This window comes from Urocampus carinirostris, chromosome 10 (assembly GCF_059441175.1).
Source record: "Urocampus carinirostris isolate Australia breed hairy pipefish chromosome 10, RoL_Ucar_1.0, whole genome shotgun sequence".
Taxonomy (NCBI): Eukaryota; Metazoa; Chordata; class Actinopteri; order Syngnathiformes; family Syngnathidae; genus Urocampus; species Urocampus carinirostris.
The window spans coordinates 37,150,583-37,174,316 of NC_142358.1; the positions used below are offsets into that span (position 1 = coordinate 37,150,583).

Below are 23,734 nucleotides of genomic sequence, written 5' to 3' on the forward strand. Positions count from 1 at the left end.
GCAATAAAGGAAAGAGTGAGACAGTCGGATTTTGAATTTGTTTGCTACGCAAGAGAAAAAGTGAAAAAGTCGGAATGCCTTTGGGGTTCAAAAACAGCGGAAATCCGCGGATCCGCGGAAAATTCTGATCCCTGTGTTTAAGACAAAATTCAACAAAAACACTGAACCCACTCTCCACACAAAAGCTTATTTTTCACCGCATTTTATTTCACTGTGTGACGTTTGATAAACTGTTAAAATCTATGAAATAATAATATTGCCAGAGCCAGTGTCCCATAATCAATAAAATTTGTCTACCTCCCACAATATCTTAAGCGTGTAAAAGCTCTTTCTGACCATCATTTATTTCATAATGGTTTCAAGGTGCGAGCAAAGTTCTTTGTGAAAGTGCCACCAAATTCTGCAAACGAGTGATATCAACGTATTTGTCTTTGGGGCACACAGCACTGGTTGCGAGACAGAAGCGAGTGTATACATATTATTATTTAATCCTATGCAGGCGTATTACTCAAAAGTAGTACTTTCTAAGGGTTGGGGAGGGCACCTGTATGATGCGGCAGGGGTAAACCAGTGAAAGCTATTATATAGAGTATCTAGATAGTGCTACACAGAATACACATTGCAATAAAATTTGTTAATATGCAATGTAGGGGGTGTGGTTTAATGTGGGCCTTTACTCTGCCGGGTGGAATTAAAGAGCCTCATGACATGAGGAAGAAAAGATCTCTTCAGTCTTTCCGTGGTACAAGACAGTGACAGGAGTCTGTCGCTGAAGCTGCTCTTCCGTCTGGATATAATGCCGTGTAGTGGATGTGATGAATTGTGCATGATTGACCGCAGCTTTTTCAGTGCCCGTCTCTCAGCTACTGTTGTCAGGCTGTCCAGCTCTGTGCCCACAACAGAGCTTGCTTTCCTCGCCAGTTTATTGAGACGAGAGGCAACTATGAAATACTTTGTTATCTTAATGATTTTATCTAGGGTAATTACCATAGGTTTCTATCCCCACAGTATGGCAAAGCGGCGCTGCCATACAGACAGCAGCTGCCCTATTTGTTTTATTGTCTGCTCCTATCTTCTGTGTTTTTTCTTCCCGTTTTGACAACTACACTATGGATTACTTCTATCCTATGAACATGGGTTTTAGCGCACAAAAATGCGTTAATTCAAGGAATCAACTTCTTGCCCTGAAGAATTCGCGTGCCGGCGTGATGAAGGGGCCTATCATGGAAGAAGAGCCGGAGCTAGCTAAGCGGCTAGCGGCGTTATAAGTCTTCGGTACCATCCGTAATCATGGTAAATGCGAACTCACGACCAAATAAGATCATCGAGTGCTGGTGGAAAACATCGAAGCGCACAGGGAGCGCAGTTGCTGTGTTTTGCGGAAACGTGGCTCACGTTTAGCATTCCGGACGCTAACGTGTAGCCACCCGGAGCTACCCGGAGCTATCCGGCTTCAACGCCGCTATACAGAGACAAGAAAGCCGGGGGGAATCAGAGAGGAGGCGGACTTGCTAACACGAGGTGGTGTATCCCTGGATTTTCAGAAAGAAAAGATTTCCATCTGCCGCTGGGATGTCGAACTTTTGGACTAGCGTGACGTCATCCACTCCGCTACAACCACCGCTAGGGCATCATGCTAATCTGTTAATAAACAATGGGGTAGACTGCTGGAAGTGTGAATTTCCCTATCTATCTATCTATTTTATTCTGCAGTCCCCATCTCAGAACGGATATGTGCTGTACCCTGGGGGTCTACTGTACCAGTCAACCACAGCGGTTTGGACTTTATATCCGATTTTCAACTTTTCTTTCCGACTCATCCCATCAAAAATTTCAAGAACTTATCGCAATACCAGACGTATCGGCCGACGGCGTCTGTTTAAAAAGCCGATGAACACGCGTCACAACGAGTGTCACGAAGCCGGCAGGAGTGATGATGATTTAAAAGGTCCGGCTGAGAGGAGACAGCTTGTCTGAAAGCATCTGCCGTGTCTGACGCCACAAGAGTCACCTTCACGTCTCCTTTGACGGAAAAGGAAGCCTCGGAAAATAAACGCCCATTACCGATGGCCTGCAAAACAAACCAACCGGCGTCCGTCCCGACCCCGGTGTCAACGTGACGCTTTAATACTCTGTAATTACGCTTGTGACGGGCCTAAACGTCGTCGCAGTGTAAACAGTTTCGCTTGGCTATAAAATGCACGAAAAGAGGCCATGAATATGCAGAGGTGACAGGCAGCCGGCGTGCAATTGCCGTGTCTGATACGTGTCAATTGCGGCGTTTAACAAGTCACTCGTCACGGCAAAAGTTTGTTTAGCGGTACGTACGTACAAACTGCACATAGGTACGTACCTTTCGACACACTTACCTAACAACATACCTACGTACGCATATAAGTGCAAACCAACTTACCTACGTACCTACTTACGTACCAACCTACCTACCTACAAACCCAACCGACCTACTTACGTACCAACCTACCTACGTACTTACGTACCAATCTACCTTTGTATTTACGTACCAACCTACCTACCTACAAACCCAACCGACCTACCTAAATACGAAACGACCTACTTACAAACCAACCAACCTACCTACGTACTTATGTACTAACCTACTTACGTACCAACCTACCTACCTAAAAACCCAACCAACCTACCTAAATACGAACCGACTTACTTACAAACCAACCAACCTACTTACGTACCAACCTACCAATGTATTTACATACCGACCTACCTACAAACCCAACCGACCTACCTACGTACTTACGTACCAACCAACCTACCTACGTACTTACGTACCAACCTACCTACGTATTACGTACCAACCTACCTACCTACAAACCCAACCGACCTACCTAAATACTAACCGACTTACTTACAAACCAACCAACCTACCTAAATACTAACCGACTTACTTACAAACCAACCAACCTACCTACGTACTTACCTAGCAACCTACTTACGTACCAACCTACCTACCTACAAACCCAACCAACCTACCTACATACCAACCAACCTACCTACGTACTTACGAACCAACCAACCTATGTATTTACGTACCAACCTACCTACCTACAAACCCAACCGACCTACATACATACCGACCTACTTACGTACTTATGAACCAACCAACCAACCTCCCTACGTATTTACGTACCAACCTCCCTACGTATTTACATACCAACCTGCCTGCCTACAAACCCAACCGACCTACTTACGAACCAACCAACCTACCTACGTACTTACTTTCCCACCTGCCTATGTATTTACGTACCAACCTACCTACCTAAAAACCCAACCAACCTACCTAGATACCGACCTACTTACGTAATTACGAACCAACCAACCTACCTACGTATTTATGTACCAACTTACAAACCCAACCGAACTACCTACATACCGACCTACTTACATACTTACGGACCAACCAACCTACCTACGTAGCTCCCAACAAAACTACCTACCAACCAACTAACCTACCCACCAACCAACCAACCACGAGTAAAAATGTAGTGTGATGAGACAACATCCAATGTATTTTCTTGTGTTATTTATAGAACTGGTGGTCTAGTGCAGTAGTCAGCAACTACCGTGGGTCGTTTGGTACCAGACTGCACAGAGAAAAAATGAAAAAGCCTTATTTTTTGTTCATCCCATATTTATTCATGTGTTCACTTTTTTTTTTCACTCCTAAACAGTTGCCGGTTATACTAAGGTTGTATGGTAGTACATCACCAAAATTGAGCAGTGATTGATCAGACGACATCTATCACTACCCTCATGAGCTCAGCATTGGATGCAACGGAAATCTAACCCGTGTTGCGGCGGTGAGAGCGCTGAACCCCAACCACAAGGCCGGTAGATGTTCGAAGAAAAGGCTTTTCATCATTACACTATGTTGTACAATGTTGTAATGGGGAATTATGGGAAATAATTCGGACAAAACAATTCACCTTTTATACGCCAACCTATTTTCATACTTGGGCATGCAATTGCTGTGTCTGATACGTGTCAATGGCGGCATTTAACAAGACGCTCGTCACGGCAAAAGTTTGTTTACCGGCAAGCGAGACCTAACGCATCCGTGCTCGAGGCGACAGCAGGCTGCTAACGGTGTCACCGGCAATTAGAAAAAGGAAAAAAAAGAAAAAAAAACATTTGACAGACAGGTGCCGACCTGCCGGCTGCCATCCGGCGATCTGTCGCACTTAACCATGAAGGTTGCTTCTGGTTTATCCGCTTCGAGAGAAAAAAATCATGGTTAAAGGTGCCGCAATGATCACGTTATAACAGGAAAGAAAATGAGTGAAAATTGAAAGTACAACGAAAGAACTATTTTAAGACAGAGTAGCTGTAGTAATATAAACTACTCAACATTAATTAAAAAAAAGATAATAATATACAACATAACAATACAATTATACTTTTATATTCTATAAAATAATTGATTATTGCAATTTTAATAATAATATTAAGAATAATAATAATACCGTCAATTCCGGACTATAGAGCGCACCTGATTATAAGCCGCACCCACCACATTTCGGGAGGAAACCCTATTCTGAACATACACAAGCCGCACCTGTATATAAGCCGCATGCGCCCACATTAAAAAAACGCAATACAAAGACGAGTTTTTTTTGGGGGGTTTGGACAATTTTTTTGACACTAGTAACATCAAATAAACGATGTGAGGTTTGAACAATTTTTCTCGACAATCTTAACAGCAATTAAGCATGTTCACAATTTCGTTATATGACGTTTTAACAATTTTTTAACAGCAATTAAACACACAATTTCATTATATCATATCACAACAATATGAGTTTTTATCGAAACTTTTAACAGCAATTAAATACTTCTTGGTTTGGTTAACCCATACCCGATACAGTCCAAAAAACACAGCCGGCAAAATGAACGGAAAATGATACCGGTACTTAAAATTTAATGCAGACCTGCAGAGTGCTGGTGCCCATTGAATGGCCGTACCAGGCAATAAAAAAATCTACTTTAAAGTTTTGTGACGTAAAAAAAAGCGGGGGGAAAGGGGGGGAGTCAATGCAATCTCTGAGCCAATGAGCCTGCATTTAAGGATTTTAAAATTATTATAGCTGGGGCGAGAAAGTGACTTAACGCGCATGCTCGAGGTTTTCCTTTTTTTCTAGGATGAAAATGGTGAAAGAAAGAAAAGGACTGTTTCAAAGACAGTCCAAAGGCCAAACCCCTCAAAACGATGAAAAAGTTTATACGAGCGGGTCTTAAAGAGACACGTACGTGCACGCGCCATACAAGCAGCTTGACAGAGGCTGCAAGTAGGCTATTTTGAAGTTACAGACATCACCTTTAACTTTAAAAATATACAATATTTAATTGTTTTTTTATATGTGCTGGTTGATTAAGATGACCTTGAGATTGGTTGCCAAATAGTATTTGCAATCTGCACTTACGAGCATCAGATTGAACAGAAAACCCCCCACGTTGCAAAATTAGCCTCTTGGCACATCTACGACTTGCTCTTTGTCACTTTAATTTACACTATTTTTTGTGCTAATGACAATTGTCACGACGTCTATCGCCAGAGCTCGGCGCGATAAATATTCGGTGTGGTTCCTAAATTTATAAAAGGTGAGAATACCTTGCTCCGTGATATTCCGCGGTTAGATTTTCATGTCCTCGCTGCATCATTTTTTTTCCCTTGATTAGTTCTGCCAAGTGGGCTCCATTGCTGCATAAGTGGCTTGCCAAAGCAAAGACTTACACTATACATGGATGGAAACAAGTGTTGAAATTTACTATATGTAGACTGAAAATGTTTTATATATATATATATATATATATATATATATATGAGGCAGCACGGCGGAGCGGTGGTTAGCGCGTGTGCGGCACAGTTCTTAGGTCATAAGATCTGTGCGGAGTTTGCACGTTCTCCCCGTGCTTGCGTGGGTTTACTCCGGACACTCTGGTTTCCTCCCAAATTCCCAAAAACATGGATGTCAGGTGAATTGGCCTGTCCAAATTGTCCCTAGGTCTGAATGAGCGAGTGACATGTCTGTCCCTGTGTGCCCTGTGACTGGCTGGCAACCAGTTCAGGGTGTCCCCTGCCCACTGCCGGAAGATAGCTGGGATGGGCTCCAGCATCCCCGTGACCCTACTGAGGATAAGTGTTGCAGATAACAAATGAATTTATCAGTATTAGGGCTTGGATTTTTGCTGAATATCAATAGGAAACAAATAAAAACCCGCCGTCATCAAGAAAATACCTTTACGGATACGAACAAGATGGACAAGTCCTGAAAACGGGACGGCGACAGTCATACGTCTTCATTCCACTCGATACCTCCAAGCTACCGCAGTGAATCTGGGCCAAGCATCTTTGATTAATCGCTCAGTCTGTTTTTTGACGTAAAAGCAGGTGTCAAGGACAGAAGGCAATCGTTCATTTCAATGCCGTCTCCTTACTTTTCAACTTAAGCTTTATGCACATCTGTTCAAGTCAAACGTTTTAACATCAAATAGCAATAAAAGAGCGCTAAAGAGCGCCGGGGAAATCATAATAATCATTAAGGTTATTTATGACACCGTACTAAAATCTAACGGCATACTGAACAAGATCGGAACCCCCAATCTTGATGAATCGGTAAGACTTCGTAAAACATGGTAGGACTCTCGTTTATGGCCGAACTATCCATTATCCAGTGTTCTCGATTGCCCCAGTCTCTGCGTCCTAGACGCGTTATTTTTGCTGGGGACGCATCGTGTCAAATCAACGTGCGTCCCCGGGACGCGAATTTTTTGACACTGTCATTATCATTTTTTAACAAAGATTTACCACACTTCAAACTTTTCGTCAGGCAGATCCGCCATTGTTGTTTTGGTCTCGCGGTTCGAGTTTTCGTCTGCACGCCGATCTCCAGTTCGAGTTGTGTAGTGAAAGTCCATTTCTTTTTAGAGAACCGGCTTTTTCGGCTCAACTCATTAAAGAGAGCCGGCTCTCCAACGGCTCACTTGCTTTGATGGATTATATTACGAATGATTATGTTGTATAAAGAAGTTAAGAAAAAAAGTATAAAAGGAGAAAATGAAAAAAGACAGGTTTGTGGTGATCCCTTTTAATCAGTATATTACCAACAATAATTTAATGCAGAAAATGAAAATAATAATTTGAATAAGAAAATGTATTATTCTACTTAATTCTATTTGCATGTATTTTTTCCTTCTACAGTGAACGTCCAAGCGACTTCATTTTTGAACTTTTTTATAATAAACCTCATTCATGTCGAGCAACTCAGTGTTTCACAACAAAATGATCATTAACAATATATATGATATAAGGAAACACATGTACAATATAACATGTTAAACTACATAAATAAACATGTTTGAAAAAAAAATATTTTTTTGTATTTTGTAAGGGAAAATACGACAGTTTGTAAGGGCATGGAGCACACTCAATTTTGGGGACCCATAGATCTCTGTTGGGACCCATAGATTTTTGAGCATGCGAGTCCCCGGGATCCATCACTTTTCACAGGTAAAATGAACACTGATTATCTATTCCGTTTTTCTTGCCCGAGGCGAACGCGCAATGGTCAGAGTGAGAGAAGAATGTCACTTTCAGGGTTTTAACAAAGAACAGTTTGCTGAAGTTTACAACGTTTGCACAAAACGTCTAGATCAGGGGTCTCCAACATGGCATCAAGTAGCCCCCTCAGTCGTGGGTGATTGTGATTTTCTAGGAAATGCAATATCTAACTGGCAGGGTGTTTTAGTGGTTGACTAAGCCTAATGTAACTCAACTTTAAAAAAGGACAACAACCTGGTTATGACATTGTAACGACATAGTAATAACTAGAGATATCAATTTTAGATATAAGTATCAAACTGGTAGCCATTCATAACAATAGGCAGAGTCTAAAATAACGTCTGACTAGATGCCCAGGGCGTGCATCTTTTACGTCGGGCGTACAACTTCCAAAACGTCTACGCCCGAATGGCCGACAACTTTTTCAAGAAAAAAATTTTTAAATTAAAAAAAATATATATATTTTTTTTTTTCAAACGTTTGCTTTATTCTGATTTCGAAATCTTCGTTCGGTTTGGAAATTTCGGTTCGTTTGGCAATTTGCATACTTGGCAGCCAATCAGAAGCCTGCATCGAATAGCTTTGTGCTTCCGGAATTCCCCGAGCGTTATAAGGTCGGGCATTTGCATAAAGACACACGGAGAACACAATAAAAATCGATAAGTGGTTAGGAATCAAACCAAAACCTCAGCCCCAGAAGAAAGATTCAAAAGAAGCTAACAAAATGTATGACGGTACAAAACGTAAACGAACATTAAAAGCATCGTGGAAAGAGGAGTTCACGAGGCTTGTAGCAGACGACCCAACGCAAACATTGCATGATGGCAGATGGAAAACAGCGATGTCATATACATGAAATGAATGTTATAAGTAGATTGATCATAAACTTAATTTCAAAGTGTTGTTCTCTTATATATTCGTATTCTCAATCCTTAATAATTTGCAGCAATGTTTTTTTGCGATTAGTCATCTTATTGTCTTTCAAGTTGTGAAAAATGGGGCAGGCAACTTTATGGCTGGGCAGGCAACCTTCATAGTTGTCTGCCCTGGTGTCCGGTAACTCTCTGTCATGAGTTTCAGACACTGCAATAGGTAAGAAAATTAGCCTTCAGCTTTGTAAAGGTTGGTGACCCCTGGTCTAGCAGATTACGTCGAACACTTGTTGGGCGATTGAGAGCAGGGGTAAGGAACCCATAATGTTAAAAGAGCCATAATGGACCCGAAAAAAGAAAATCGTATTTGTCGGGACCTGCAAAAAATTAAAAACATTACATAAGCCTCATAATAAATGCAACGCATTGTGAATGAATCTCAATACAAGACTAATAAATAACAGTATGTCATTCATGGTTCATGTTTCCCTTAACCACATGGATCCTCTGAGCACCAATGAGGACGCAACTCTGGACAGCTTTCTCCACCGTCCATAGTTCCTAGCCTGTTTTTGTGTCGTGGCAAAGTTGGCACCAGTCCATTCCTCCATTCCAGCTGACAACAGCGCTGACAACAGATATCTGGCAGGATGTTATGAGATAATGTTGATACAAGAAATCACAAGTTGTTGACTAAGCGAGCAGAGGCCAGAAAAAACCTTTTGATCCTGAGAAAAACATCACGTGATCTTGTGGAACACAGTATAAAACCCAGTGTCTCTTGGACGAATTTTGAACGTGGCTCGAATGAATGTTGCTGAATAAAGGACGTTCCCTTTCTGTCATATTTCTGTCCCTGCATATATTTTGGGCTAACGCCCAACGATATCCTCTCCAAAATTTTCAGCCCAGTTCTTTTCAGTCTCAAAATTAAGGAAAAAAATTAAAGAAATGCAATAAAGAAATCCATCACATCACCCAACTTATCACAATCAATTGAGTATTGTGGTACTGAATGTCCTTGATTTGCTGTTCTGTGAGGTTGCCGCATGGGGCTGCATGTTGCCGACGCCAGGCATAGGTAGAACTGATCAATCACTGAAAAGCGGTTAGTATTTGTCGGAACACGCTGCCATCTAGCGGTCAAAGGCAGCATGTTAACATGAATATCCACGCTACTCTTGAAGTAATAAATTAGAGACCTCCAAATTTCATAAAGGAAATCATACTGCGTAGGTAATACTGATCAATCACTGAAAAGCGCTTAGTTTTTGTTGGAACACGCTGCCATCTAGCCGTCAAATGCCGCATATTAACAGGAATATCAACGCTGGTCTTGAAGTAATAAATTAGAGGCCTCCAAATTTTGTAAAGGAAATTATACTGCATAGGTAGTACTAATTTATCACTGAAAAGCGCTTAGTATTTGTTGGGACATGCTGCCATCTAGCCGTCAAATGCAGCATGTTAACATGAATATCAAAGCTGCTCTTGAAGTAATAAATTAGAGGCCTCCAAATTTTGTAAAGAAAATTATACTGCATAGGTAGTATTGATCGATCACTGAAAAGCGCTTAGTATTTGTTGGGACACGCTGCCATCTAGTGGTCAATTGCAGCATCTTAACATAAATATCAACGCTACTCTTGAAGTAATAAATTAGGGACCTCCAAATTTTGAAAACAAAAAGTAGAATTTATTACAAATATATGTTTCTGTGCTATTTCATGATTGAAAATTCGGGTCTGTTCAAATGTCAAATCCTCATTCGAATATCAAAGCAAAGATTACTCCATTTTTGGAGTCAAATAAGATTTGTTCCGATAGAAAGTCGTTCAAATCAATAAACTTACACTTTATTGTGACAATTTGTTGTTTAATGTCTTATTTAGCGCATCCTAGTAGGAAAAAAAACTCATAAAAAAACATTGACTTGAAAAATATTTAAACATGCATAAAGTATCACATAAAAGTGTCACAATCAGAACAGAAGTAGGACCCAGATGCGTAACGTGACTCACAAGTTCATTGAAATATAGAGGAAAGGCAGCGCCAGCGATCCTGTGCTTGCTGGACGTGGGAAGCAAGCCACTCACTGGATCCGGATCGTGTTCCGAATGCGGAAGTGGATCTTCCAGAGCGGGAGATAGTAGTATAGTTAGACGGAAAAACAGGTCGTTAGCCGGGACGGGAGATCAAAACATGGTCGGGGTCAAAAAGCGGGTCGTTAGCCGGGACAGGAGATCAGAACATGGTCGGGGTCGAAAAAACGGGTCGTAGCAGGAGACAAACAGGAAAAACAGTAACGGACGAGTGAAAAACAGGTGACAAAATGGGGCCGGCGGGAGTCAGAGTCAAAAATGCTTGCCTTGTGAAAACAGAGGTTCGTTGACGGACTGACAACAGGCGAGTGAAAGGACTAAGCTTCAGTAGGACGCGGAACCATTCAGGTAGCCAAACGAGCGGGCACAGGTAAATGTAATGAGTCATCATGACAAAAAGTGCTTTTGCTTTAAATACTAGTAACCCAGGAAATTGGTATTTACTTCACACAACATAAGGCTCACCTTGAGGAACTAGCATAATTGACCGCCATTTTGTTACTACGGATACCCAGATCGTCAAAATGGCAGGGCAAAAAAAGATCAGTAAAATTGTGCTTTTTGGTCACTTTGCCTTTCTGTAGTTTGTATTCTTCCTTGTGCTTTTTAGAACTCGTTTTCGGTTCCACCGCACCATACAGTGACTTCTAGTGGTTGACAAATCCACACAGTCCCTTTAAGCTAACTCATCAACAGATTGAATGGTGGTTGTAGTTACAAACTGGAGATGAATTAGCGAACATGCTAATTGTGAAGTATAAAATGATGAAGGTCAAGTACTGCAAATTGAATATTGAGGACTCCCAATACGAAAGAAAATTAGAAGACGGGCAGAGAACCTTGACAACATCGCATGTCAAATTAAAAACATGATATTTAGTGGAGGGAGAAAAAATATATATATTTTGCGTCATTTTATTTATTTATAAACTACCTCTACTCGACACATGAGTAAAAAAAAAGAACGTCTAACCTTGAAACCCAAAAATCCTGACGGATCATGATAGTTTTCAATAAGAAGTAACAAATAGGAGACCTCCAAAAGATATGAATTAAAGGTATAATATATTACAAATGTATAAATAACGTAATTTACCGTTAAGCTAAAATAATAATAATAATTTTTTAAAAAAAGTTGACAATATCTTGAAAAATGGTTTTAGATTATTAAACAGTAACAAATTGGAGACCTCCAAAAGTTATAAATAAAAAGTATAATATATTACAAATGTATAAATACTGTAGTTTCTTGTTAAGCTGAAAAATAAAAAATGAAAATAAAATGATGACAACATTTTGAAAAGTGGGTTTGTATTATTAAGCAGTAACAAATTGGAGACTTACAAAAGTTATAAATTAAAGGTATAATATATTACAAATGTATAATTTTGACCCAGACTCCCGCCTGTCACGTTTTTCCACCCGTTTTTCCACCTATCCATCCCTGATCTCCCTGTCTGTCTCCAGCTACGACCCGTTTTTGATCCCGACCACGTTTTTGCTCTCTGCCCTGGCTATCGGCCTGTTTTTCTGTCCTTGACACCGACATTTCCCGCTCCGAAAGATCCACTTCCGTATTCGGAACACGATTCGATTGTGTGAGCGCCTTGCTTCCCACGTCCAGCAAGCACCGGATCGTGGGCGCTGCCCTTCCTCTTTCTATCAGTAAAACTTGTGGTTGACATTACGCAATTGGGCCCTGATTCCGTTCTGGTCGTGACATTTAATTGTCTCCTCCTCCCTCTGCATCCACCCAGTAACACCTCTATAGCAGCTCACATCAGTCATATAAAACCAAAGTAAAAAAAACAGAAAACAAAAACAAAACCTTTATTTGTTGTGTTATTTAATCATAAATACTTATTTTATTCATAGGTTTTAATGTTTTTGTCACGATTAGAAGGGAATCAAAAGACAAATGCGTAACGTTAACCACAAGTTTAACAAAAAAAAAAGGATGGGCAGCGCCCGCGGTCATGCTCGCTGGATGTGAAAAGCAAGCCGCTCAAACAATCAGATTGTGTTCCGAATACGGAAAAGGATCTTCCGGAGCGGGAGATGGCGGTGTAAAGGACGGAAAAACCAGGTCGAGCAAAACGTGGTCGGGATCAAAAACGGGTCATAAGGCGGGACGGGAGAGCAAACGTGGTCGGGGTCAAATAACAGGTCATAACCGGAGACAAAACGGGGAGACCAGGAACGGACGGGTGGAAAAACGGGTGCAAAAAGCTGGACGGATGTCAGGAGTCAGGGTCAAAGTGCTTGCCTTGTAGAAACTGAGGTTTACTGACAGACTGACAACAGGCGAGTGAAAGGACTGGGCTTAAAAAAGAACAGGGGACCAATCAGGTAAACCAAAAGAGCCAGCACAGGTACCGTATTTTCCACACTATAAGGCGCACCGGGTTATAGGGCGCACCCAGAAAAAATCGTTTTTGGTCCTATTTTTGACATACATAAGACGCACCGGATTATAAGGCGCTACAATGGGAACGTCGACAAAACAGTCAGATAGTTCAAACTTTTTTACCCCCTTAACACTCCCAAAGCTTGCAAAGACGCAAATACGTGTCGAGAACACGTGCGGATGCGGTGTCCGTACGATGTCACTCAAATGCATCGTTCCATCATTCGGAAGGTTAAAGTCTTGGGATTCAAGAAATGCCACACATTCCTTAGTTTCTATTTTCTTTTTCGATCGCAACTTTACTGTGCATATGACAATAAACGCTTGGAATTGAGTTGTATTTAAAAATAGACACTCCATTCCATCCATTATCTGCACCGCTTATCACAGAAACATCCAGTTCAGTCTGAAACAAGATACAGGGAGAATGTAAAACCAGGAGTAGCTCACCGAAGTCGTTGTGTTCATAATAATGTGCAACCAATGTCCTCTTATATCCGTGAGTGCAGTAAATCCAGGAGAATAAAATATTTACGAATACAGAATAGAAAAAAATGCTTTCTGTGTGCCGTCAGCCACGTGCTATACGCATTCATCTTTTTCGGCCAATTGCAGGCTTTGTTTTGCCGTTTAAGCCAATGCCAGCCTGTAAATGCTAAAAAAGATCCGCCTCTTGACCTCCGAATAACTTTAGCCAATAGTGATCGAATCAAATGATGATTGACACATTGGTTAGCCAATGAAACGCCGGTCAATAAATCCCAGCATACCCCGCGTACTACTTGCCGTTCGGGGGAAAATCTAGTCGGCGGCTGCAAGTTAGTTGGAAAATTTAATGTTGATCCATAAATAAGGCGCACTGTATTATAAGGCGCATGGTCAGCTTTTGAAAAAAATAAAGGCTTTTAGGTGCGCCTTATAGTGCGGAAAATACGGTAATCATCATGACAGTTTTTATCCGGGTAACCTGGTGTTTTGAGGTAATTCGCATCGGTCTTTATCCCCCGCTATACAGAAATTTCACTTTCGCTATCCCCATCTTAGAACGGATTAATACCATATCCCAGGGGTCTACTTTATAACACACATTTGTCACCTTACTCAAAAGATCTCTCATCGTTCAAGCTGATTGTTTCTCGCCAGGAGTTCGCCAACATTTTGTATTTCTCCGATCACTGCCAGTCTGTCTCCCTCTCTAGAATGACGGGACATGGAATTGCAAATGACAGCCGAACTCAAAGTTTTTAACAAGGTGTGACAGCGACCCGATTCCTCCCAATTAACACCGTAATGCGTTTCGATTTAGCGGCGACGTCTGTGCGTTCGGAGGGGTAAGCCGCACCCACCACATTTTAAGAGGATAACAGCTTTTGTACTTAGATAAGCCGCATCTGTACATAAGCCGCATGCGCCCACATTGAAACATGTAACACAATCACAAAATCAACCCGATCCGTATTTTGAGTCCCGCGATTTTAACTGGGGTTTTTAAGGGTTATTGATCTATCTTCGTTATTCATTATCCATTATCCGTTATCGGTCAGTTCATTATATGCTACAAAGCCTAGGAGCCGGGACACTTACTCTCAGCCAAAAGGCCAAGCTAAGGTCCTAGCCCTAAAGCCTTGCTGCGATCATTGCAAATGCACCGTTCCCGGAGGTACTGCAATACCGGGCCAATGCGTGGAGTGGACAGAGCACGCTCTTATTCCATCTCCGGAATGCAAAAATCAAAAGGCCAAGCTAAGGACCTAGTATCTAAGGCCAAGCTAAGGACCTAGCATCTTTCATGCTGACAAAAATAGATTCTCATGATCTTCATGATCATGGTATCTCCCCTGCCAGGTAAGTATTAGACCTCACATAAAGTACACAGTTCAAAAAACCACTGCCGGCAAAATATCGGAAAATGATACCGGTACTTAACATCTGATGCAGACCTGCAGAGTCCGGGTCCCATGAAAAGTAATCCAAGGAAAAAAAGGCTATATTTCCAAAGGTGACGGTGGATAAAATATATATCCACTATTGTCTGCCGTGTCCAAAAAAACTCACCTTTACCGGTCTCCACTTCCCGTCATCCCCCGCGTCTGTTACGCCCCTTCTTTTTAATTGGTCAGTGCAAGACTTATCAGAATAAGTGTCCAAAATAAATACAAATAAACACATTACAAAAATATACAGTTGCAAAAACATATTATACATGGTTACACATATTTACAAAGAAAGACGGTACACCGAGAGAGTTTTCAAAGCTTTAATAATAATAATATAACTTTCATCCCAAACCATGCCAGTGAAGGGTAGCAAAACGCTACTAACAACACGCTCGCGATCCAGTTAACAAGTCTGTTAAAAAAACATACCGTACATGTAGAAATCACGGTAAACCGTTCTCATCTTCCTCCCTATAATTGACGTCATCAAAGTTGTCTTCCTTTAGTATGGATAAGACAATGTCACATAGACTTCGTCCCACGCTCCCTTATTCGAAAACACGCTACCAACACGCTCGCAAGTTAAAGTTTACGTGCAGTAGCTCTGTTTCCTTCTTTACCGGACTGCTCGATTGCGTTTAGTTTGTAAGCTGCGTCATGTGCCTTGAACTCGAGCGCCGCTGGCGGCTGTTAGAAAAATGACATAAATCGGCCGCATCACTGAATAAGCCGCAGGGTTGAACGTTTGGGAAAAAAAGTAGCGGCTTATAGTCCGGAATTTACGGTAAATCTTTTGCGGGGTTCCGCGAAGATGCCCCCATTTTGGTATTTGCATGCTGCTGTGCATCATTTTGACACATCCGCCCACACCTCTTCCTTCACTGTATCGCATTTGCTATTTATTTAAATGGCGGCCTCGGCCCAGTGGAGGTTAACGCCGTATAATCTGTCAGGATTTGGGGATTTCAAGGTTTGGGTTCTTGTTTTTTATTCTTAATGAGTAGAGGTAGTTTAGAAAGTAACGTTATATTGGATATCTATACCTTATTGTGGAGGGGAAAGAAAGGGAGAGGAAGAAAGAACTCTAAAGAGAAATAGAAATACAGGAGAGAAGAGAGAAGAGAGAAAAGAAAGCACGAAGGGTGGGAAGAGAGAAAGAGAAAAAGGAAAAAAAGAAGTTAGAGCAAAATAAGTTAAAAAGACACAGAGAGAGAAAGAGACAAAGAGCAACAATGGAAGAGAAAAAGAGAGACACGGAGAGTGACATAGACAGAGAGTGGGAGAAAAGGGGTGGGAGAGAGAGAGATGTAGAGAGAGAGAGATAAATACCAGCTCGGTGGCCTTGGGGGTATGGCGCCCGCCCCGAGACTGGGAGGTTGTGGTTCAAGCCTCGGCCGAGTCATACCTAAGACTTAAACATTGGTGCCCGTTGCCTCCCTGCCTGGCGTTCAGCATTAGGGGTTGGAATTGGGGGGGTTCTGTCACCTAATGACTCCCAACACCTTAGTTGGGTTGAGCGAGGGGGCTGGGAATCCCCTCCTCTGAATCAATCTCCCAAAAAGAGTCAGAAATGACTCTAGCCACCTCCCACTAGGGGGATATGGCTGTGGTATATATATATATATATATATATATATATATATATATATACAGTGTCTTTGTGAGAGGCACATGGCTTTGGCAACATCAAGTTGACATATTTCAACCTGCAGCTTGTTTGTCTTTTGTGCTTCTCTGAGTGTTGTCTCACAGGCCGGATTCAATCCCTAAGCGGGCCTGATCTGGCCCGCGGGCCGCCTGTTTGGCACCTTTGTTTAAAGGAATGACCTGAGAATATATATATATATATATATATATAAATATATATATATATACATATATTATATATAAACCGGGCAGCACGGCGGCGCAGTGGTTAGCGCGTGTGCGGCACAGTTCTGAGGTCGTCGGAACCTCCTGCGTGGGTTCAAATCCAGCTACCGGCCTTACTGTGCGGAGTTTGTATGTTCTCCCCGTACTTGCGTGGGTTTCCTCCGGGCACTCCGGTTTCCTCCCACATTCCAAAGACATGCATTTCAGGTGAATTGGCCGGTCCAAATTGTCCCTAGGTGTGACTGAGCGGGTGAGTTGTCTGTCCCCGTGTGCCCTGTGATTGGCTGGCAACCAGTTCAGGGTGTCCCCTGCCCACTGCCCGGAGATGGTTGGGATGGGCTCCAGCCCCCCCGCGACCCTAATAAGGATAAGCGGTACAGCTGATGAAATGAGATGAGATATATATACCGACAGGGGGGAAGATTGACTTAAAACAAATCGAAAACACAATATACAATTAACATGATTGTTTTGGGCAAGGAAGGACGACTGCGAGCCACGTAACTCAATGGAGAAGCTTCTCCATAAATCCCGGTTGACATGTTGACGGCTATTTTGATGGAGAGCAAAACAGCAGCCTCCAGGTCAAAAGCATTCTTTGAGTGGCGCCGTACCTCCAGGCCCGTCCAAGCGTAGCCGTACGCTAACAAAACCATTTACATCTCCCGAGCAACCCGTCCGACGTTTCCAATAAAACGTCACGATTGATGGATGTCATCTTAGGCATTAACTCCGTGAGCTTCCTCACAATCAAAATTCGGCCTCCGACGTTTTATAAAGTCTGTTCTACGTTCGTGTGTATTTGAAGGCAAAACATGGTTGGTGAGATAATCTCTCGTCAAATCCGACTTTTACGGCGCAGTTTTGTACTAATGGTGAGTACGGTACACACCCGGGATATGTTGACCGATAGGGACGCACGGTTAACCAAAATCGAATCGATATCCCGTAGTGCGATAGTGTAATCACAAAACACTGCTTTTTTTTAAGGATTTATAGTTCCAGTTTGTTATTTGAGTGATGGGAGTGTATGGCCAATAAAAATTTGGGTTTCAACAGCACAGGCCAATCAGAAGCATTTTTTGATGGCACCAGAGAGTAAAGGCGAGAAAATAGTATTACGCTAAAGTAGGCGCTCAGTCAAGCAACCGGACGCAAACACCCCAAATCGTAACTTTAGCGGCTCATTGCATTGAAAATGAGTTAAACAATTAAATTGGAATTTGGGGAAAGTCAGAAAAGCGCAATGAAAAGCTGATCACCAGCCAGGAATTGACTGAAGAGGCGTTGGAGGGAAAAGCTAACAGCTAGGCTAACAACTCTTAAGGCACCACTGCCAAACAAAGCTAGTCACCAACGCCAGATCCATTACTCATTAAACGGAAGAAAAACCACTACATTTGGGATTTTTGTTTTTTAATCATAACAGAGACCTCGCAGAATTCTGGTTACCTGAGGCTAGAGCAGACCTGGGCACTCCGGTCCTGGAGGGCCATACGTCCTGCCAGATTTTGAAGTTTGCTCTTCTTTAACTCAGGTGATACAAATTATAACCTCGTTAGCAAGCTAGCAAGTGCTCGTTAACGATGCTGGTGATTGGAATCACCTGTATTGGATCAGAGAAACCTCAAAAATCATGCAGAACATACGGCCCTCCAGGACCGAAGTGCCCAGGTCTGGGCTAGAGTGTATCTAGCCAGCCGCTCTCTAAATTGCGTTTTTACAATGAAAGGACAAGCCCTTTAATGTCGTCGTACTTTTGTGTAATGACAGTAAAGATTTCAACCGCAATTGTGTTTTTATTTGTAGATCTATAGTTGTAGTTGAATACTCTCAGTCTCTAAGGACGTCATCTTGAGGTAAGTTAGCATTTTACTACCTTTAAGTTAGCCTCTACATTAAGGAATAGGAAGTTTTTTCTGCCTTTTAAGGACATTTTCCCCACTATACAACATCAACGACTTTTCTTGCTGCCCAAAAACGTATGAAATATAAACTTCGTTCTTTTGACGAGTAACGTCTTTAAGATGCCTGTGTGCTATTGGTTGACAACATACAAAATACTGGTCCGCTATTGGTTTGTGTCGACAAGAAGTTGCATATATGCACTCTGCTGAACTACTTCCCACAATGCCTTTCTCTCTCATTCAGTTCAGAATATTGTGTTTCATAAAGACCTAGCAAGTTGGTGGTACAATAAAGTAATTTTGCCAGTATTTATTCACAGTGAATCCCAAAGCTTGCAGTGATGCTAAAGAAAGAAGCAAAAACATGGTAACCATAGAAATGAAGCTTGCAATTGCAGTATATAGAGATTTCCACCTGATGATTTCTTCCCCTGGAGCTAGTGTAGGGCAGATCATTACAAATATTGATATTATCAATACTAAGCAAGTACTCTGATCGAATCCATACTGTTTTCCTGGAATCAATACTTCGGTCCTTGACAATTTCCTCAGTGCCGCTTCTCTAGAGTATGTAGATAGCACAGCTTTTCTGTCACTCACCTAACGCCCTCCGCCACTCTCAGAGTGAGTGACTGACAGTCACATTTTCACCTATGTGGCCTGCTGCTGCATCCTGCATGTCAGGCACAAGACAGGGCCCCAAAGCTATGCGCCCAACCCTTCTAGAAGCTAAAAATCACAGAGGCAAATGGGAAGCGGTGTGGAATGTTTGTGGAAAGGACAATGCCAGGTGTAAAGTGTTTAGGAAAGTGGTCTGCTACTGGGACAACACCACAAATTTACATTAAGAAGCTCACTTCACAGAGAAAAAAAGCTGCAACCAAAAATGTGAACATATTGCTGTTCCGAAGAAAATGCCTGTAAATCCATTGTCCCTATGGCAACACAGCCAATGAGAGACAATTGACATTTTATTTGCGTTAGTGACTTTATTCTAAAAAAAATATGTACAAAAGAATGTATTTTAGTTGTCTTGATTAAATAAGTATACAGTATTTGTATTTTTGTTACCCTGCTCCCTATTGGCTTTGACTTTCTCGTTTTTTTCAAAGAGATATAATAGTAACATTTATATTTAACCTTTGAGTTATTTAATTAAAAAAAACACACTTTTTATGCCTGTAAAACATTGTGCTGTGTTTATCATAATAAACTAACTAAGGGTTCAATTATTCAATGACCATTTCCAAGAAAAACGGATCGGTAACGATCGATACTACCGTGTATTTATTTGGATCGGCGAAATTTAGGGACTTGAACGCAACACTCCCCTCAGGTATTCTTAAGTCGGCTCAACTCGACGTGCCGACAAAACGTATCAGCACCTAGCAACCAATAAACACAGCTCCCTTAATGTGCGTTTTCCCAAGGTAACGGTTTCACTACTAAAGGTAGCTTCACAGTTTCCAAACAATATCGAGCCTTCAATAACAATAGAAGCCATTACACGCCTTTCAGCCAGAGGGATTCGGCCCACATCCGTTTTCCTCCGGCCCGCCTTGACACCAACGCGTACGTACTATGTCAACACAATTCGTACAAAGATACAACGGCGTCTACCGGGAAGAAGACGCAATCGCAAATAGCAGACAAGCTAAACAAACTGACAAGCGCCATCCAGTTAGCATTTCCATTGACAGGAATCAAAGCGGCGGCGAATAAACATGGGAAAAAAACGACAGGTTTAACACCCGCACACGATTGAGTGGCGCTAGCATAGAAGCACCCGCGACGGACAGACAGCTTACACAAGAGGAAGGATTGTTTTTCTTTTTTTTGGGGAGTGGTTTTTTTTTCATCCTCTCGCAAAGACTGGCAGGGAAAAAATCCATACGCTCGATAAACAGCATGAGAGCTGAGCAAAGTTCATTTTCGGTACTCAAAAAGTTGACGCTACTGAGCTAACACTTTGCACATGCCGTCGCACGGTAGCTGGGATGTGGTAGAAAGTAGGGACCACGGGGTTCCGACAGCTTGAAGCAAGTTTAATTTAAGACTTTTTCCGAATTTTCCAATGCCTTTTGAAATCAAATTCAAGACAAAACGGACAAAAAAACACAATTGAAACAAAAAAAATATGGGTATTTCTTGCACATAATACATCGTGCCTAATACACATTACCTGGCACAGCTTTTAGCCGTGGCCAAAAATGTTCATTAGACAGTCATCCATCCATCCATCCATTATCTGCACCGCTTATCCTCAGTAGGGTTGCGGAAATGCTGGAGCCCCTCCCAGCTATCATCCGCAGTGGGCAGGGGACACCCTGAACTGGTAACCAGCCAGTCGCAGGGCACACAGAGACAGACAACTCACTCATTCACACCTAGGGACAATTTGAACCTGCCAATGTTTTTGAAATGTGGGAGGGAACCCACGCAAGCACGGGGAGAACATGCAAACTCCACACGGAAACGTTCGATCTCATGACCTAAGAACTGTGCCGCACACACGTTAACCACTGCGTCGCCGCGCTGCCCTGATAAAATTTATATGAGTGCTTTTTTTTAGCTACCCTGGTGACTTTTTTTGTCGTTAATGTATTTCCTCCTAGAATGAACTGCACTCGTGTGGACGCAACCCATTACCCCCATTTCCATATTGCCGCGTACGGGGATCAACAGAGAGTACTTTTTTGTCTGGCCCAAATAAAAAAACTGCACTGATTTGTGCGCAATCCGTTATCTCCGGTCAACTATTTCTGAGAGCAGGGACCTGCACAACACACTTTTGACGGGACTGGCAACTCTTTTTCTGTCGTTACTGTATTGTCCTACTCATATGAACTCCACTCGGCTGTGATCCATTATCACCAGTCCTAAATTGCTATAAGCAGGGACCGGCAGAATGCACTTTTGTTGCGAGGTGTGCCGCTCTATCCAGTGTATAAGGAAATGCACAATCGTGGCCGCATTGCATTATCCCCAGTCGATTATTGCTGCGCGTAGGGGGCCTGCAGAACAGATTATTTTTTTTGCCAGGCAGCTCTTTTTAGTAGTTACTAATTTTCTTCCTAAATGAAATACGCTCATGCGGCTGCAATCCATTATCCCCTATACCATTTTGCTCCAAGTGTTTACCGACAGAAGGCACTATTGTCGGGAGACGTGCCGCTCTGGCGGCAGTTGAGGCACTGCACAGTTGAGGACGCGATCCTTTATCCCCAAGTGATTATTACTTAAAGTGGCTGCTGAGGAACTATATCTGTGTTTTTTTTCCTGTTCTTTCAACTAGATTGGGCAGTACCTGTGTGGCAGTGATCCATAACCCCCGGAAGACTGTCGTTATGAACCAGAGTGCTTGTTAAAAATGAGAAAGATGTTTGCATGTCACCAGGGCTTCTGGTCTCCATTAACCACGATAAACAAGAGATTACAGACATACTAAACAAATACCACGTTGATTGTGTAACAACATTTTCCAAAGTATTGCTACTTTCAGATTTTTCTGTAAGCAATTAAACAACTCTAGAGTCAAGAAACAACACAAAGGAAACATTTTCAGCCAATCACAGTGTAAAGCCCAAAGCTCATTAAGGAGAACCAAACAAAACAACCCCTGGAGGGTAGAAAGAAAGGGAAAGGGGACCAAAAAAAAACTTGTGATAATTTTGGGATGCATTAGCCGCTAATTACTTAGCAAACCACAGCGGGTTACGACTAATTTTAGAAGTATGACGTGTAACAATGAGAACAATCATGCGAGGTTTGAAGAGCAGAAACACAGGATCAGGTCTGGGAAATCAATGAGAGTATTTCAGTCTCATCAGATGTCAAATATTGATTCAGAAATGTCTATTATGCTGCTTGCAATATTTGTGAAATGTCGGGTTATATATTACATTAATACAGTGGAACCTCGGTTCTCGACCATAATCCGTTTCAGTACCCTGTTCGAAAACCGATTTGTTCGATCACCGAAAATCGTTTTTCCCATTAAAAGTAATGTAAAATCGTTTTAATCCGTTCCAACACCGTGAATGTTTACCATGAACGTAAACATGAAGCTAACCCAGGCTAATCGTACGTTCGCGTTAGCGTAATCTTCCGTATGAAAGATCACGCTAACATGAACAACTAAAAAAAATCAGGTCGTTTACACGTCATTTAGCACGTGGGTCTCCACAAAAAGTGGTGAGCGCTTAAAGGATAAAGAAAAGAATTATGAATAGGATTTCTTACCTTTGTGGTGGTCTGCAGAAGCCATGCTCTATTCCCTCAAAAGAAGGGAAACTCGCACACCCTCTTCATATTTTCCACTTATTTCTTTCTTAAATGCAATAGTTGTACGCACTACTCTTCTTTTTTAACCTGTAGCAACTTTGCTGCTTGCACCAAACTTCTTCGGAGGCATAATTAGGGGCTAAAACACTCCGTTCACCGATATTTAAAGCGAAAGTGAAAAGAAGTGCGCGCGCACGTTATAACAGTTCTTCACGAGGGGTGGGGGCAATCTACACCCGTATGCCGCTCAGCATTGCACCCTAGCGTACCGGCGTTCGAACTCCGTTTTTTTGAACGAAAAGCGAAGCAAGAATTTCTCGAAATTTTTGGTCGAGAACCGATTTGTTCGAACTGAGAGGCGTTAGAAAACCGAGGTTCCACTGCACCTAAAAATAATGGGTCACATTTTCAACCTAATTTCTTGATAACGATGGATTATCCCATGAAGTTAACTTGATCTTAAAACCAATTTATGAGTCAGTTTATTTAAAGTATGATATTCTGTAATTCCTTGTTTATCGCAATTGATGGGAATCAGTCCCCTTTCCACATGCAAAATCCGCTAAGTACTGTAAGTATTCTATATCTGTTTACTGGTAAATTTTGTAACGGTCTACCTGCTCTGCAGTCAAAATAAAAGATTCCTGTTCTCTTTGCTTATAATGTTTGCCATTTTTTTCTTTTTAACATTAGTTTTAAAATAAAGTTTTACTGAATATTACTGTATGTACATAGAAATGTTCTTCAAAATGTACTAAATAA

At 41.9% G+C, this 23,734-nt stretch overlaps 1 protein-coding gene and 1 non-coding gene across 2 annotated transcripts in view; both read right to left on the bottom strand.

Annotated features, from left to right (window-relative positions):
* The window catches only part of cadm1b (cell adhesion molecule 1b), a 722,615-nt gene that overhangs the window by 422,991 nt on the left and 275,890 nt on the right, over positions 1-23,734 (bottom strand). The gene's annotated exons all lie outside the window — the stretch shown is intronic.
* LOC148358858 (U2 spliceosomal RNA) lies at positions 14,611-14,805 on the bottom strand. Its single transcript, XR_015851923.1, has one exon. It is a non-coding gene; the product is annotated as a U2 spliceosomal RNA (small nuclear RNA).